The 16,005-nt window shown below is 45.5% G+C and overlaps 1 protein-coding gene across 3 annotated transcripts in view; it reads left to right on the forward strand.

The window, feature by feature from the left end:
• Positions 1 to 391: 391 nt before the first annotated feature.
• PNKP (polynucleotide kinase 3'-phosphatase) overlaps positions 392 to 16,005 on the forward strand; it is an 80,878-nt gene continuing 65,264 nt past the window's right edge. The window contains exon 1 of one of the 3 annotated variants that reach the window (XM_069200883.1): positions 392 to 681. The gene's annotated coding sequence lies outside the window, so the exon portion shown is untranslated. Of the gene's footprint in view, positions 682 to 832; positions 893 to 16,005 lie in introns of those variants that run through there. The other 2 variants (XM_069200884.1, XM_069200885.1) reach the window with 2 other exon arrangements.

A 16,005-nucleotide genomic window follows, 5' to 3' on the forward strand; every position in this document is an offset into this window, starting at 1 on the left:
ATATTTTGGGTTTCGGAGTAGCGCACTACTCGCCAAAAAGCGCTTTGACGCCTCATTAGGGTTAGTGAGCGCTATATAATTACAATTATCTTGGCCTTCATACTATTAATAGAATCAAAACTTTCCTTTTCAAAAGCTAGGAAATTTTACAATCATATTATTGAAAAACAGCTCAGTCTGTTTTTTTTTTTTATTGATAAGACCACTATTCTAAGCAATAAAAGAAAACAACAATCACATCGCTTCGTAAGGCAAACATTTCTATAACTATCCACTCTAAAGATACAGGTGCACTTTTTGTCTGGGAAACATGCTGCAGCTTGGGCGCCTAGGGATTGCATCCGCAGACGTGATTGGAACTGTTTGCTTTGAAGAAAGGTAAACCTCCATCGGTAAAAGAAGCTGGTGCGCACTGATGGAGATCCTTCAACTCGGCGCGCTGCTACTCTAGTCTGCATACCGAGCAGCGCTATGACCGAGCAATCCGTGAGTGACACAGGGCGGAGCTAAACCAGAAGCTCAATGAGGGGCCGACCCTGCACTCGTGTATTTTGTCGGTGCTTTACCGGAACTCCTCACTTGGGATCGGCTGGGGGAGCCGAGTGTTGTAATTGGCTGATATCACGTTCATTCGGTAATGCGGAAATAAAAGGAATCATACCGTAGGAGTTAAGTACTGAGGTAAGTTCCTTCATTGGAAAAACCTTTCATCCAATCGTGCACACATCTCTCATTCTTAGCACCTCTTTCGTTTGGTCTTGTTATTCACCCTTTTGTTAATCTCATTTATTCTAGTGCCCCTATTATTTTACAGTGTGTCCATCCTGCTTTGCCATTTGTACTGTTACACAATATTTCTCCATTCTTCCACCAGAAGTCTCAAGTTTTGCAGGTCAGTGCGTGAGCTGTCCACTCTTTCCAGGTTTTTGCTTTGCATTCTGGGACTTGTAGTATTTATTGTTAAATGTGATACCCAGGACTACCAGTTAAAGGGTGGAGTGGATAACCTACTCACGCACGAACTTGAGAAACTTGCCAGCTTTAAGTGATAATACAAATGTGGGGGTGTTTCCGAGAGGTCCGTGGCCAAAGAAGCATTACTGGTAACCCGCTTCAAAAGGCGTTACGTTTGTAATTAAAGGTGTGGCATAATCGTGAGCTAGAGGCCTCTGCTTCCCGTCAGAGTGCCATCTGACCACGGACTGGAGGCAGTTCTGTCAACTTTCTTTTCTGTCATGCAGACATAACGCACAACAAAAAGCAGGATACTTAAGCCAGATCTATTGGCTTTGCCACTGTTTGTTAGAATATCAGGCACATGAGCAACGACAATGATTTGGTTGTGATTAATTAAGATGATACACTGAAATATACATTACAAAGGCACGTGGAACCAGCTGTCGTTTAAGAGTGTCTCAATCACTCCTTTTAACCCTTCACACCACTTTCTTTTGCTCTTTTTCACTCTTAACCACGAATGCCCTGTTACGTCCTACGTCTTTGTGAAATATTTTCTGTGCATATGTCACACATCATCTCTTTATTCATCACTGTTTTTTTTTTCCATGTCCTTCTGCATGGATCCAAACTCAGCATTTTATTTCCCATTGATGCTATCAATATCTCAACATCTGTGTACACCTCCTTCACAAATGTACACATAACATGTTAAATACACTTGGCATATGAGTGATCATCATTCTGTCCACTCTGTAGAAGGGCCGAGTATTGGATGAGCGTACAGCCAAAAAACGTTTATGACACACTGACGGCTACTGTGAGAAACTCACACTGCACACAGGCTCCACTCGAGAGCTCTCAGTCGTACCCCTCCTGTACATCCACCCGTAGACTGGACTCACTCAGACACCTAGAGGCTATTCAGTTCATAATATACATCCCTACAACAGTAGTATGTTACATTAAAAAAGGCTACAAAAACATTAAAAAAGACCACAAAAACACAGCATCATGAAAAAAACAAATACTCGTAGGATATTCACGATGAAGTGAAACATACGAAATGTAAACAGGAACTTGCAATACCGGCGTGAATTGTGTTGAGGAGTTTTACAGTCTTTGCCTTAACTTAACAGGCAAAAACACTGATTGATTTTAAGGGCTCAATAGATATCTGTTTCAAAGTCAATTTGTAATTATTGCTCATGTGATACCTGGGAAGACCCGACCCACTTAAAGCCCTGCTTGTTTTCCATTTTCATTGACACCCTCAACCATAAATCCTCTTTGGTTACCCACCACTGCTTATTTTTTGACCCAGCTAACTCTAGATCACTCCCTTAATACTTCTACCCCGCCGTGAACTTTTCGTCTGTCCACTAAACCCTCAAGCCAGACTATGATCCTCCCCATTCATGGACCCAGCTACTGATTTAACTGTGTATTCACCAGACTCGTACCGTAATTTAACTTACCCCCTAATCCCTCCCTTCATGAAGTGACTTCAGACCTCCTGTTCAAGCCCTTGTACTCCCAGACCTGGGTGGTGGTCCTGCCCTGCTTTCTGGCCTCCCAGACTCCACACTGGTACCTCTTAAGGACACGCTACACACCACGCCACGTCTCATTCAGGGCATGTTGCATCAACCCAACCCTGATGGACTGCGTTGTGTCTCCTTGTCAGTCTGAACCGTCTTCAGTTACGTAATTTACACAGCCATCATGTTCAGCACCCTGCTTATCTTGCTGACAATTTCACCATCTCTGGTAGTTCTCTGCTCACTCCTCAGGACACCACAAGACCACAGACTAAGAAGTGTAGAAAAGATAAGACAGCCATAGAACCAGCCCGATTCTACTCCAGTTTAGGAGAGTTTAAAAAGTGTACTTTTAATGAGCACTACGCCACAGTGTATTAATGGCCCACAGCCCGGCTTCTTCTATTCCCTCATTGACTTGATCCTTGTCTTTGATCCTGTACTGCATTTTGCTGCTTTGGGCTAGGTTCGCTTTACAGAAATACCATATACAAACATACATTTGTATAGCATTCTATTTGAACTGAATCTCTAGTTGCTGGCAGCTGGTTTTATTATTCTCCAACTAAATGGTACTCACAACCTCAGGGGAACAAAAGGTTCTGTGTAGCTGTGGATCCTACAGATACTTCACCACTTCAATTTTTGATCCTAACCAGAAAATAACATCATAGTTTGGCCCAACTCTTAACCTTCCTTTTTCTATTAAATCAGACTTTAAACTCTCACTTCCTCCAACCATACCATGTCCCATTATGTTTAGCCCTTGTTTTCACCCATGAACCCTGTCCTTAATTCTTCATGTGTTCCACCCTTAAGCCGTTCATGAATTTACCCACTGGCCTTAAATCCCACCCTCTAAAGCTACCAACAGTTGGCCCATCCTCCAATCCTTTAATCCCATACAATCCATTTATCTCACCTGTGATACATATTTTACCTTTAACTCCCTTTCTTCCTCTTCCTAAATCATAAGGAACCAATTTATCAAACAAGCCCTTTATCACCCCTTTCGCTCATCCACTTCAACCCTTAATACCTCTTTTGATCCATTCCCAGAATTCTTGACCCCTCCTCACATCCATCAGTTCTTTCACTCAGTCTCTAAAATATTCATCCAGGTAACCCATTCATCCATCTTTCCATCAGTGCTTGGTTTCTCCCTTCCTCCTTCCACTCAACTTTGAATTGCCTGAGCTGTTGGTGTGCCGGTTCTCCTGGGCTTCCTCCAAGGCTTGCAGCAGGTAGCTTTATCGAGACTGGTTTCTCACCTTGGCTGTTAGCAGGTAGATCTCCTGAGCTGTCACTATGTGGATATTTTGGGCACATTTTCTTAGCGGCTGATAAAAAGGCCTCGTTGACTGTTGGTAGTTGTGTTCCTCTGATGTCTGGTTGTCTCGCTCATAAAATTTCCTGGGTGCCAGTAGGGGATTTTGCTGTTTCCCTTCAGACTGTCGGTAATAGACATCTTTGACAGGTTTCATCTGCTGCCAGGTGGTAGATCACCTGTACTCTTGAATGGTTGATACATAAGGTAGTTCTCCTGTACACGTGCTATAGACTGTCCCGAAGTGGATGCCCTTGGCATGTCTGCTTGGCTGTCAGTAGATGGATCTCATGCAGTTTCTGTTGGCCTCTGTGGGTGTGACAACAGCACATCAGTAATTCCGTTCCCTGGAAGATTTGATAAATTAAGCAGAAGGGCAGTGTTTTCTGAGGAATGCACTTGTTGGCTTGTTTGAGCTCCATGATTAAGCATAATAACCTTTTCCTGCTAATTAATTGGTATCTGTTCTTTAATTTTAGATGTCTGAATTCATTAGTATTATTAATTTGTTTCATTTTGTCACATTTATGTAGTGCTTCGTACCCCTGACGAGGCTGCAATGGTCTCCAGTTTGCAATAGTGCCTTTTCATAGTGTATGGTTTGAAGGGTGTTGAATGTAGTATTTTATATAGAAAAATACTATTTTGTTAATTTATTTTTAGAACCACAAGATTCAGATTGCAGGTAAGTACATTAAATGTAAGATACTTTGCATAGTAATACTTAGAACTTGGAACCAAAACAATAATGTACACAGTCTTTCGTAAAATGCCAATAAGCTATTTTAAAAGTGGACACTGCAATTGTCAACAGTTCCTGGGGGAGGTAAGTACAGTTTAGTTATTACGGTAAGTAAAGCACTTACAAGTTCAGTCTCCGGGGCATAGGTAGCCTGTTGGGGGTTCCAGTCAACTCCAAACACCCAGCACCCGCAACACGGGGCCGGTCAGGTGCAGAGGTCAAAGAGGAGCCAAAATAACATGGTGCCTATAGAGACAGGGGGTTCTCCGGTTCCGGTCTGCTGGCAGGAATGTACCCGCGTCCTTGGAGGGCAGACCAGGGGGGTTTGGCAGAGCACAGGAGGGGCCCCAAGTAGGCACACACCACACACCCTCAGCGGCACAGGGGCGGCCGTGTGCAGTGGGCAAACAGGGCATTTGGTGTTGAATAGGAGTCAAAGGATGGACCCGGGGGTCACTCAGACGTTGCAGGCAGGGAACAGGGGGGCTTCTAGGGCCAGCCAGCGACTGGGCACTGATGAGGGCCATCTGTTGGTTGTTGCTGCACCGGTGGTCGGTTTCTCACAGGCCTGGAGGCTGCAGGTGCAGTGTTCTGGGCTTCAGATATCTTCGTCCCGGGCAGTCGCGGTCGGGGGGTCCTCGGGATTCCCTCTGCAGGCGTCGTCTTGGGGGTACAGGGAGGTCAGCCCAGGGTGGACATGTCACCTAGGGGCCCTCTCTGGATAGTTAGTTCCTCTGGACATTGGCCGGGGGCATCTGGTGCAGAGTGTTGGGGACTCACGCTTCTGGAGTGAGGTGGGAGTCCCTTTAAAGATGGTTTCTTCTTTCTTGGTTGGACAGGTCCACTGTCCACAGGAGTTCTTGATGCTTCTTAGGTGCAGGGCAGTCCTCTGAGTTGGCAGAGGTCACTGGGCCCGCAGGATGCGTCGCTGGTGCAGGTTCTCTGAAGAAGGAGACAGGCTGGTAGGGCTGGGCCCAAAGCAGTTGTCGTCTTCCTTCTTCTCTGTGGGGGTTTTCAGCTAAGCAGTCCTTCTTCTTTGTAGGTCGTCAGGAATTTGAAGAGCTGGGTTCAGGGTTGCCTCTAAATACTAAATTTAGGGGTGTATTAGGGTCAGGGGGTAGTAGCCAATGGCTACTGTCCCTGAGGGTGGCTACACCCTACTTGTGCCCACTCCCTCTGGGGAGAGGGGAACATCCCTATCCCTATTGGTCCTAATCCTCCAAAGCAAGATGGAGGATTTCTCAAGGAGGGGGTCACTTCAGCTCTGGACATCTTAGGGGTGGTCCTGGCTGAGGGTGTGACTCCTCCTTGTTTTTCTCATTATCCCTCTGGACTTGCCGCCAGAAGTGGGGGCTCATTCAGGGGGCGGGCATCTCCACCGCCTGCAGTGCCCTGGGGCATTGTAACACCAGGCCTGAGCCTTTGAGGCTCACCGCCAGGTGTTACAGTTCCTGCAGGGGGAGCGGGTGTGTGAAGCACCTCCACCCAGTGCAGGCTTTGTTTCTGGCCCCAGAGAGCACAAAGGCTCTCACCCCCGGGGGTCAGAAACTAGTCTCTCAGTGGCAGGCTGGCACAGACCAGTCAGTCCTGCACTGAAGGATTGATTAAAATACTGGGGTCATCTCTAAGATCCCCTCTGTGTGCATTTTTTAATAAATCCAACACTTGCATCAGTGTGGGTTTATTATTCTGAGAAGTTTGATACCAAACTTCCCAGTATTTAGTGTAGCCATTATGGAACTGTGGGGTTCGTTTTGACAAACTGTCAGACCATATACTTAATATGGCCACACTGTACTTACAATGTTTAAGCATGGACTTAGACACTGTAGGGGCAATTGCTCATGCAGCTATACCCTCACCTGTGGTATAGTGACCCTGCCTTAGGGCTTTAAGGCCTGCTAGAGGGGTGACTTACCTATGCCACAGTCAGTGTTTTGTGTGCATGGCACCCTGAGGGGGACACCATGTCGACTTTGCCTTTTTCTCCCCATCAACACACATAATTTGCAATGGCAGTGTGCGTGTGTTAGGTGAGAGGTCCCTTAGGGTGGCACAACACTTGCTCCAGCCCTTTGGGACCTTCCCTGGTCACAGGGCTCTTGGTACCACTGGTACCTTTTACAAGGGACTTATCTGTGTGCCAGGGGTGTGCCAATTGTGGAAACAATGGTACATTTTAAGTGAAAGAACACTGGTGCTGGGGCCTGATGGGCAGGATCCCAGCATACTCTCTGTCAAGTCAGCATCAATATCGGGCAAAAAGTGGGTGGTAACTGCAACAAGGAGCCATTTTCCTACAGCCATGTCTTCAGCTCCTTCGTGAAGTTGAGAAGGGGTGTAGTCTGTCTGAAGTGGAGCAGTAGGACGTTCCAGGCTGTGTCGGCGAGGAAGGAGAAAGAGCGTCCCTCTGATCTTGTTTTCCTGATGCGGGGTACTTCGGCGAGAGAGAGCTGGGCTTGAGCGTAGGGTCCTGTGGGGTACGTGGAAATTGAGTCACCTGTTCAGGTAGGCTGGTCCAGTGTTGTGGAGGGCTTTGTGTGCGTGGGTGAGGATCTTGAAGGTGATTCTTTTCTCTATGGGAAGCCAATGTAGTGTGCGCAGGTGCTGGGAGATGTGACAGTGTTAAGATACGTCGAGGACCAGTCTGGGGGCGGTGTTCTGGATATTCTGTAGTTTGTGGGTGAGTTTCTTGTTGATCCCGGCGTAGAGCATGTTGCCGTAGTCCAGTCTGCTGGTAATAAGGGCGCGTGTGATGGATGGTCTTTCTGTTTTCGAGAGGGATCCATTTGAAAGTCTTGCGGAAGGTGCGGAAGATGGTGGATGAGACTGAGTTGATTTTGTGGTCCATGTTGAGTTTGGAGTCCAGGATGATCCAGAGATTGCGGGCTTGGTTCGTGGGAGTGGGTGGGCTTCAGAGGGTGGGTGGCCACCAGGAGTCGTTCCACACGTTGTGTTCAGGGCCCGTGATGAGTACTTATGTTTTGTTTGCGTTGAGTTGTAGACAACTGTTATTCATCCAGTTACCGATTGTTCCCATGCCTTCGCGGAAGTCGTGTCTGGCTGTGTTGGGTTCGTTGGATAAGGAGAGCATGAGTTTGGTGTCGTCAGCGTAGGAGACGATGTTGAGTCCGTAGTTTCTGATGATGGCAGCTCGATGGGCCACGTAGATGTTAAACAGCATGGGGCTGGGGGAGGATCCCTGGGGAACTCCACAGGTAGTCGGTGTGGGGTCCGAGAGGAAGGGGGGGTGCCTGTTTGTGGAAACAGAGTCTGCCCTTAAGGGAAAAGACATGTCCACTGCTTCACGGTGCACTGTAGGCAACCCTGAAAGAGGCTCCAGCTCTCAGTGTGCTGCATCCAAGAAGGGTGAGGAGGAGATGGAGCCTGAGGAGCAACATGTCAAGTACAGTGGAAAGTATTTCCTTCATGGCTGTTGTCTCACACTTGGGAAAAGATAGGAGGCCCTGCTCCAGATACTCTTGAGACATCTGATAGTGCTTAATCCATTGTCACAGTTTGGGTTTCATCCTTACATGTTTGATATGTTTGACTTGTTGGTGGACTTTTTGTTGGCTTGCCCTTCTGTGTATAAGGACTCAGTCCCAGGAGAGCCCATGGACAAAAAGGTAGACTTCATTAATAGTTTACTCTGGATCTCATCTGTCTTTGCAGTCTGGGATCTATGAATCACACATTGCAGAGTCTCTTGTTTCTGTCTTTAACACATTCTTTAAGGCAGTGAAAGAGTAGGCAACTGTCCTGGACTATTGGAAGGTGTAGAGCAGCACAACGAGTTCCTTTCGGATGTCTCCTTTGATGTAGTTTGTGTCTGCGTTGGCAGTAGTGTTATTGTAGCTGTACCCTGTCATATTCTCAATGATGGACTTACTGATTCTTCACAGAAATCAAAAATGCCCTTCGAGGGGATCTGTCCCCTTTGGGGGCATAACTTGAGGATGAGAGGCATTAATTCCTCAAGGAAAGGAAGTGATTCTTTCAGACAACAGCTGCGGTCATCTTCCTTTGTGTGGCTGCTGGGGGGGGAGCTGGGTCTGCTGTAAGCAGCAAGAACCGTCCTAATCTCACAGATATCGTGCAAAAGGTTTCTTAGGGCGCTATGCTCAGAAGGAGTGTTTTCTTGGTATGCAGCAGCGCTCCTGACTATGCCATTGCGGTCCCTGGTTTTCTGCTGAGAGTACACATTCAATACTTTGAGGCTGACTGGGAGGAAGCTTCTTCAGATTACTGTGTTCTCCAATTAGTCTGAAAAGCTATATGCTGAGTTTTCCTCTCCCTCTCCAGTCTCTGATGTGAGGTAGAGTCCTTGGCCAAACTATTTGACAGAGAGAGTGGCAGTCACCCAGGCACTGCGGTCTCTGTGGAAGAGGCTGTTCCTGTGTCTGAAATAGGACTGAGGGTCAATTCCATCATCTCTACCTAGAAAAATAATAGGTGGTTTCAGGGTTAAAGGACTATAGACTTGCTTTTAGTCATTGAATGAAGTCAGTTCCATATAAGATGGAGACCCTACAAATGTTCATGCCCTGGTCATTTCAGGGGACTTTATGCAGAATATCACTTTGATGGATGCCTAGTTCCACATCCCTGTGTACTCATTCAACAATGGTTTCCAAGAACCTATGTTCGTAGGCTCCGCTTTCAGTTCTCAGTACTTTCATTTGGTCTATGATCAACTCCTCAAGTATTTGCAAATATGGTGGATCCAATTTTGAATGTTCTGTATTTGCAGTAATGACCAGTCTATTTTTATCTTGTAATTAGATTCTTTGTATTTATTCAAAATTGTTGGCCCTGTGGGTGGTGCATTTTGTTTCTGATGTTCTGCCCGGAGTCCAGGGTAGTGATGTTGTGGGACCTACAATCCTCCTTGCTGAAGATACAGCTGACACGTGTGTCTTTGGCCGGGACTCCCGAGCCACATGATCTCCTGTGTCTTCACTGTCTCATGAGCTTTCTTCACCTCCCCTGGCTGATGTCCCGTCTGTTTTCTCATTGGCTTCTGCCATCTCAGGCCTTTGAGGTACTGATCCCAATGTCTCCAAAGCTGTTGGTGTCTGGCGGAGATTCGTCATTCTTTGAACCCTATGTAGTTGTCAGAGGTTTTCTGCACTTTGTTTCACTTCTAGCCCCTGATTTATTTTTGTAGTGTTTTAGTGTGCCCACATAATATGGTGACAGTGACATATCAGTCAATAAGGGTGAACTCACTCAGGTCCCTAGGCATTGTGCCACTTCAGTTTGGCACTAGGATGAAGCACTATCTCCTAACTCTGATGAACCTCATAGCAAGGCCTGGTCAGTATGTGAGCGGACAGGACCTCTGTGTGCCTGGGCATAGTTCAGGAGGTGTGCAGGAAATCCTGAAGCCAATTTCAAGATCTTTTTATATCCACATCCAATACTTATCTACCCCGCTTCTGTTTTTCTGCCCTATGCTTGAGACAAAGAGAGTTCATTAATTCCCAACCTAGGAACCAGGACTTGCTTTCCTCTCTTTAAGGCTCTTTCAATACTTCATCCTTGGAAACTGCCTTTGGCCTCTTCCCTTCTCCTTCCCATGGATACCCTCTTCTAGAGATGCTGTCCCTTCTTCTCTGTCATTTAGGTGAGGCCATACAGAAAGGGCCCAGCCTTCCACTTAGTAGTCCTTTGTGCAGTACTCTGGACATCCCGGGGTGGTGTTCAGCCCACTCTGTATCACCTTGGAAAGTGGTTTCTCCTCAGTGCTTCAGTTCTTGAGGGATCGCTTTGAGCTCAATCTTTCTTTTTTTTTTACTTTGAGGCCTCAATGGGCTGCTATTCCGGTATTTAGGAACCCCTTGGCTAGCTTGGGTGATGGTGAGGCACTGGCAGCTCTGCACTCTTTGCCTCTCTGCTCTTAACCTCTGCACTCCATGGCAATCCGTATCACTTTATTCTGTGCCAGTGCTGTCTACACCACACTACTCCACTATACACCACTGCACTGTAACACTCTACTCTGCAACACTGCACTCTCTATCAGTGAACTCCGTGCCGCTCTACTCTGTGCTGCTCTACTCCATGCTGCTCTACTCTGCACCACTGCACTCTACTATGCACCACTCTAACTGCATTGTACACCACTGAATTCAATGCCACTACAGTCAGTGCAACTGCACTGTGTGCCACTATACTCTGCAATCTTCTAAGTCAGTGCCATCTACCCCAGTCCACTCTACTGTTACTCCAGTGCATGCCAATCTACCCAACTCCACACTATGCCACTCCAGTACACAACACTCTCTGCCACTCCACTCTACTCCACTCTTTACCATTCCACTCTGACATTCCATGTCACTCTTCGCTATCCCACTAACATTTAGCCATGCTGAACAGCAGCCACACCGGTGTACAACATGGCTAAAACACATTGGCAAAGTCAATAACTCTTGTAGAGAGGAGGCCTACTGGCTTTGCCAGGGCCTGTTGCCTTCTTGAGATTTGCCATTAATTTGATTGCCTTGCAAGGTCCTCTCCTTTTGAGCCTTTGTTTTTGGTGGATTTGAAGCTTGTGACTGTGAAGAAAGCATTCTTGGTTTCAGTCACCCTGGCTCGCAAGATCGAGGAACTGGGCACCGGTGTGTGCCAGCACCAATCCTATCTGTCGTCTTTACTCTTAGCCCTCTTCTTCCTTTCCTTGCTCCAGTCATTAAGACCTGGTTTTGGTTTTACCTGGATGCATGGAATACCAGCCCGTTCATGGATGGGCAGATGTTTTATATACATCATTTTGTATAGGTCTCTTTGTCAAGGTACGTTTTCAACCACACAGCTAATGCCGATGACTAGCAGGCCTGAGAGTAATGAATAATACCAGCAAGTAATGAGGGGGTTCATTAAGTGCAAGTAAAGTGTGGGCTGATCGCCTCTCTTTTAGAGATTACATGGTTTAGGTCCACCTATGATGCCCTCCCCACCAGCAGTTTGCAGTCCTTTTCCTTGTGCATTGCTTAACATGACCTGACCTCCCAGGATTACTGAGTGTAGCCTGTCCTATGAACACATTACCTATTGCAGTCTGCCCCTCAATATATTGTACCTCATGGCTGTTCCTGGTGGTGAAAGTCGGGGGTGGGAGTGTCTGTGTGTTTGTATATATGTGTCTAGGTGTAGATAGCATCCACTGGTGCTGTTATTAGCTATAACACTTAGGGGTATATGAGAAAGGAAGCTTTAAAAAGGTTGAGGTGATAATTATTTTGTACATTTCTGTCCCGCCTGTGCATTAGCCTACAACGCTAGTTTACCACTGATGCTAGTTTCGCAGTTTCATGGGAGACGGGACGGGCTATATCCTTCAATGTCTTATCTTACAGAGAGGGGCAGTAAGTCTGCAGGCTTCTGCCAAGGGTTGTAGGCTAGTCCATGCAGACAATTAAACCTCTACATGCAGAAAAGCTCTTGCTAAAACAGACACAAAACAAGCATTGGCAAAGGCAATAGATTCAGCTTTAGTGCGCTAATGCATGCAAAGTATGCACAAATACTGGCTGCTTGTATTGTGTTTAGAAATTCTGTTTATCACATTAAAGCCAGACCTATTGGCTTTTTTATAGGAATAGGCGGAATTGGCGAAATTTGATTGCACAGAATTTCGTAGGATTACACTAAAATTCCACGATGTTCTGTGGAATTCCATGATGGGAAGCAGTGGGTATTTCACGCTATTTTCTTAGCGCAAAATGCACCTTCCCGTCCAAAAATGGATGCATTTTGCGCTAGAAATAGCACTGTCAAATACCAAATGCTTTGCTGTGCATGCCCCTGAACACCATTACATTACTCTGCAGTGATCACTGCAGAGTATGTAGAGTTCCGAGGGGCATGCACTGTAAGTGCATTCTGTATTCGGCACTGCTGTGCATACCCCTTGGTATTTACTGCCGAGTATATAAGGGCGCCGAGTTGTATGCATTACAGTATGTAAGGCTGTGCATACCCCTAGTACATAAGTCTTATATACTCTGACTATGTAAGGGTGCCAAGGGGTATGCACAGCAGTGCAGTCAGTGGTTTTAAAATCGAGCCAGAAAAGGGGGAGCTGTCCCTCTATGTTTAAAAATCACTGCAGATTAAAAATGTTAATCTGCAGTGTTTATTTTTTTTTAAAGTAGATGGACGACTGCTCCTTCTTCCAGCCCTGTTTAAAAAACAAACGTTGAAGATTAATTACACTTGTGGTTCAGCCGATTTTTTTTTTATTTTAGTAATTCTGCTTTACAAGATCACACAGAATTACTAAATTCCTCCAATCCCACCTTTGGAATGAAAAATTTTCAACCCACCCCTTCTTTTTTTTTTTTTCTTGCTTTGGAGGGGGGAGAAAAAAAACATATCGCTTTCTTTCTAGAATACATATAGGCAGGACCACTGCAATCCTGCGTCTGCAGCTATTTTCGCATAACTAGAGATTTGCACATAATCCACCATCTGCTGCATAATCTGCAGATTTTAACAAAAAAAATGTTTCTAACTCAAATGTTACTAAAAATGTAACGACCCGTGCTCCTGCGCAGTGGAAGGCCCATAGCAAATCTGGACTGGTCATCTTTCTGTTGCTTATTGCTATCGTTTGGTGCTAAACTAGTGCTAATGAGATGTAACCAATGCCCTAAAAGTATTACCAAGTTTTAAAATTACGAAATAATGAACTAATACTTTTACTAAATGTGCTGCGTTATGCCGTATAATTTGCCTTTTCTTGCTGCATAACTTACTCAACTCTGCCACACAATTTGAGCTTCTCCTGCTGCATAATTCCAGTTGCCCTGCACACAGTAGATGAAGGACTGAATGTGACAAACTGTGTGATACTTTCTAGGTCTAGCTTGACAGTGCAGATGTCCTTGGGCGTTATGTGATCAACTAAAAAAGAACTGTAAGAAACTCTACCAGGAGAGGAGTTTCAGCTCTGCCCAAATGTTGGGAGACAGGAGTTCCTTATTTTGATTGGGAGGAAGATGTGTGCTTCCACAAAAAAAGTACTTAAGTACTTGCCCTCCACACATCTACAATAATTTTGTTTATTTATCTTGCTGCCTGAGCTTGATTTTTCAAGGGCACTCACAACATTGTATGCTATTAAAGTGTCTTGCATATCTAGATAATTTACAGTGTTTGTTTTTTCTCTGGTAGCAGCCCAGATGGGAGGTGGGCAGTCATTAATCCTTTAACTGCCAGACCTTTCTCCCCCCAGTGCTGAGCCGTATTTTTGGCTATTTGGGGTAGTTTGCGCTTAGGTCTCTACAGCAACATCCTGGGGATTCAAAAGGTGCTTAGACTTTGTGGGTTACCCTGGAGGGGACTGTGGAAATAGGCAAAATATAGCAAAAGTTTGAGTTGTTTGAAAAAAATAGCATAACAGTGCTCCAGATAAAAGTGTATGTTTTTTTTCCTAAAAATGGCATCCACAAACGGTTTGCTGTACTGAAATCACCATCTTCCCAGCTTTCATGAACATGCAGCGCTGAATCAAAAAACCTAATTTTGTACTACAGTTAGCCTGCTATCCCTGTTTTTTGTGCTCTCAACCTACTTTCAATTTGTGGGGGAAACCAGTGTGAAACCCATAGGTGAAAAGCTATACATTTATGAAAAGTAGACACGATTCTGAATAAGGCAAGGGGTCACACGTGTAGATCCCTCAAAATTTTCCAAAGGAAAATAACTGGTGAAAAAAAGAAATTGAAAATAAGTAGGGAAAAACAGGCATTTGTGACTACATTTTAACCTGTTACTTTTTGTCACTGTAGTACATTGACAAAAGCAATAAAAACTTGTAAACTTTGCACTTGTATAGCGCACTACTCACCCATTAGGGTCTCAAGGTGCTGTACGCATACAGCTGTGGAACCCCTCCTGGCTTTTTCCCTGTGAGGCACCCACTCCTGGACAGCCCCAGGGTGAAGCCAAGCATCCAAGTGCTGTGAGGGCCGTTGTGGAGATTAAGCAAGCTATTGCCCGGAGTTACAGAGTAGACCCATTAATTAGATTAGGCACAGAGGCGAGAATTATCTGGACCAAGGGAACTGAGCCCAAGACCCGCTGAGGTGGGAATTGAACCCTGGTCCCGGGCCAGATCTCTGCATCAGGGTCTGCCGCTCTAACCATTGTGCCACACTACTCCACTGTATACTCCAATATACCATTATGTCAGCGAGACCATTCTGGTTGTGGGAATACATAGGGTTTGTAGGTTTTCCAAGAACCCTAGGTACCCAGAGCAAAAAACTGTGCTGCACCACACAAAGGCATTTCATTGAGTACCAAGTGTAGACAAATTCTTATACCGAAACAGGCAGAGTGAAAAATGGGTATCAAGGAAACTTATGTATTTCTGAAATGGGCACAAGAGATAGAGTTTAGGAGCTGTGGTTATTTCTTCATCTCTGAATTTGTGTATACCCGTACTAAGGTATGATTTGCAGTGTATTTTTCAAAGTGTCATTTTATACTCTTGCCTACATTTGAAAGACACAAATGTAGTGAAATCAGTTGGTATTAACAACTGTTCTACTATTCTATGCTCCTGCAAGTCTCCTGATAAAAGTGGTACCTCACTTGTGTGAGTAGGCCTAGAACAAGAAACAGCCCAAAACGCAACGTGGACACATCAAATTTTTCAAATGAAAACTGACCCTTTTTTGATATGTGCCTAGCTGTGGATTTTGGGCCCTAGCCCAGTCGGCACCTAGGGAAACCTAGCAAACCTGTAATTGTTTTAAAAGTAGACATCTAGGGGAATTCAAGATGGGGTTATTTGTGTGTCTCACACTAGGTTCTGATACCCAGAATCCCTTGCAAACCCCAACATTTGTATAAAACCACTTTTTTCTCGCATTTCTGTGATGGAAAGTTCTGGAATCTGTAGGGAGCCAGAAACCTCCTTCCACTTGGCATTGCCCCACCTGTGCTGATAAAAATGCTGCCCCACTTGTGTGGCTGGGCCTAGTGCCGCAACAGGAATAGATCCAACCAAGGAGAATGGGAGCCCTTGAGATGAGATTCCTATTGACCATGGTTGGATTCATTCCTGTCACTAGCGCTAGGCCCAGCCACACAAGTGGGGCAGAGTTTTTTATCAGCACAGGTGGGGCAATGCTGGGTGGTAGGAATTTTGTGGATTCCTGCAGATTCTGGAAGTTTCCATCACAGAAATGTAGGGAAAATGCATAACTTCAGGCCAAGTTGGAGGTTTGTAGGGAACTCTCTGTAAGGAAATGGTGTAGGGTGCATGTAAAGCACATTACCTTGAACTCCCACAGATGTCTGCTTTTCAGAAGTGTCTGGTGGATTTTTCCAGGTGACAGCCTACCCAAGCCCAAAAGTGCAGCTGTTCACCATTGTAAGTGGGATGATATTGGGAGTTAGCCAAGCTCTCCTGGCCCATATGT

Source organism: Pleurodeles waltl, chromosome 7 (genome assembly GCF_031143425.1).
Source record: "Pleurodeles waltl isolate 20211129_DDA chromosome 7, aPleWal1.hap1.20221129, whole genome shotgun sequence".
NCBI classification, from domain to species: Eukaryota; Metazoa; Chordata; class Amphibia; order Caudata; family Salamandridae; genus Pleurodeles; species Pleurodeles waltl.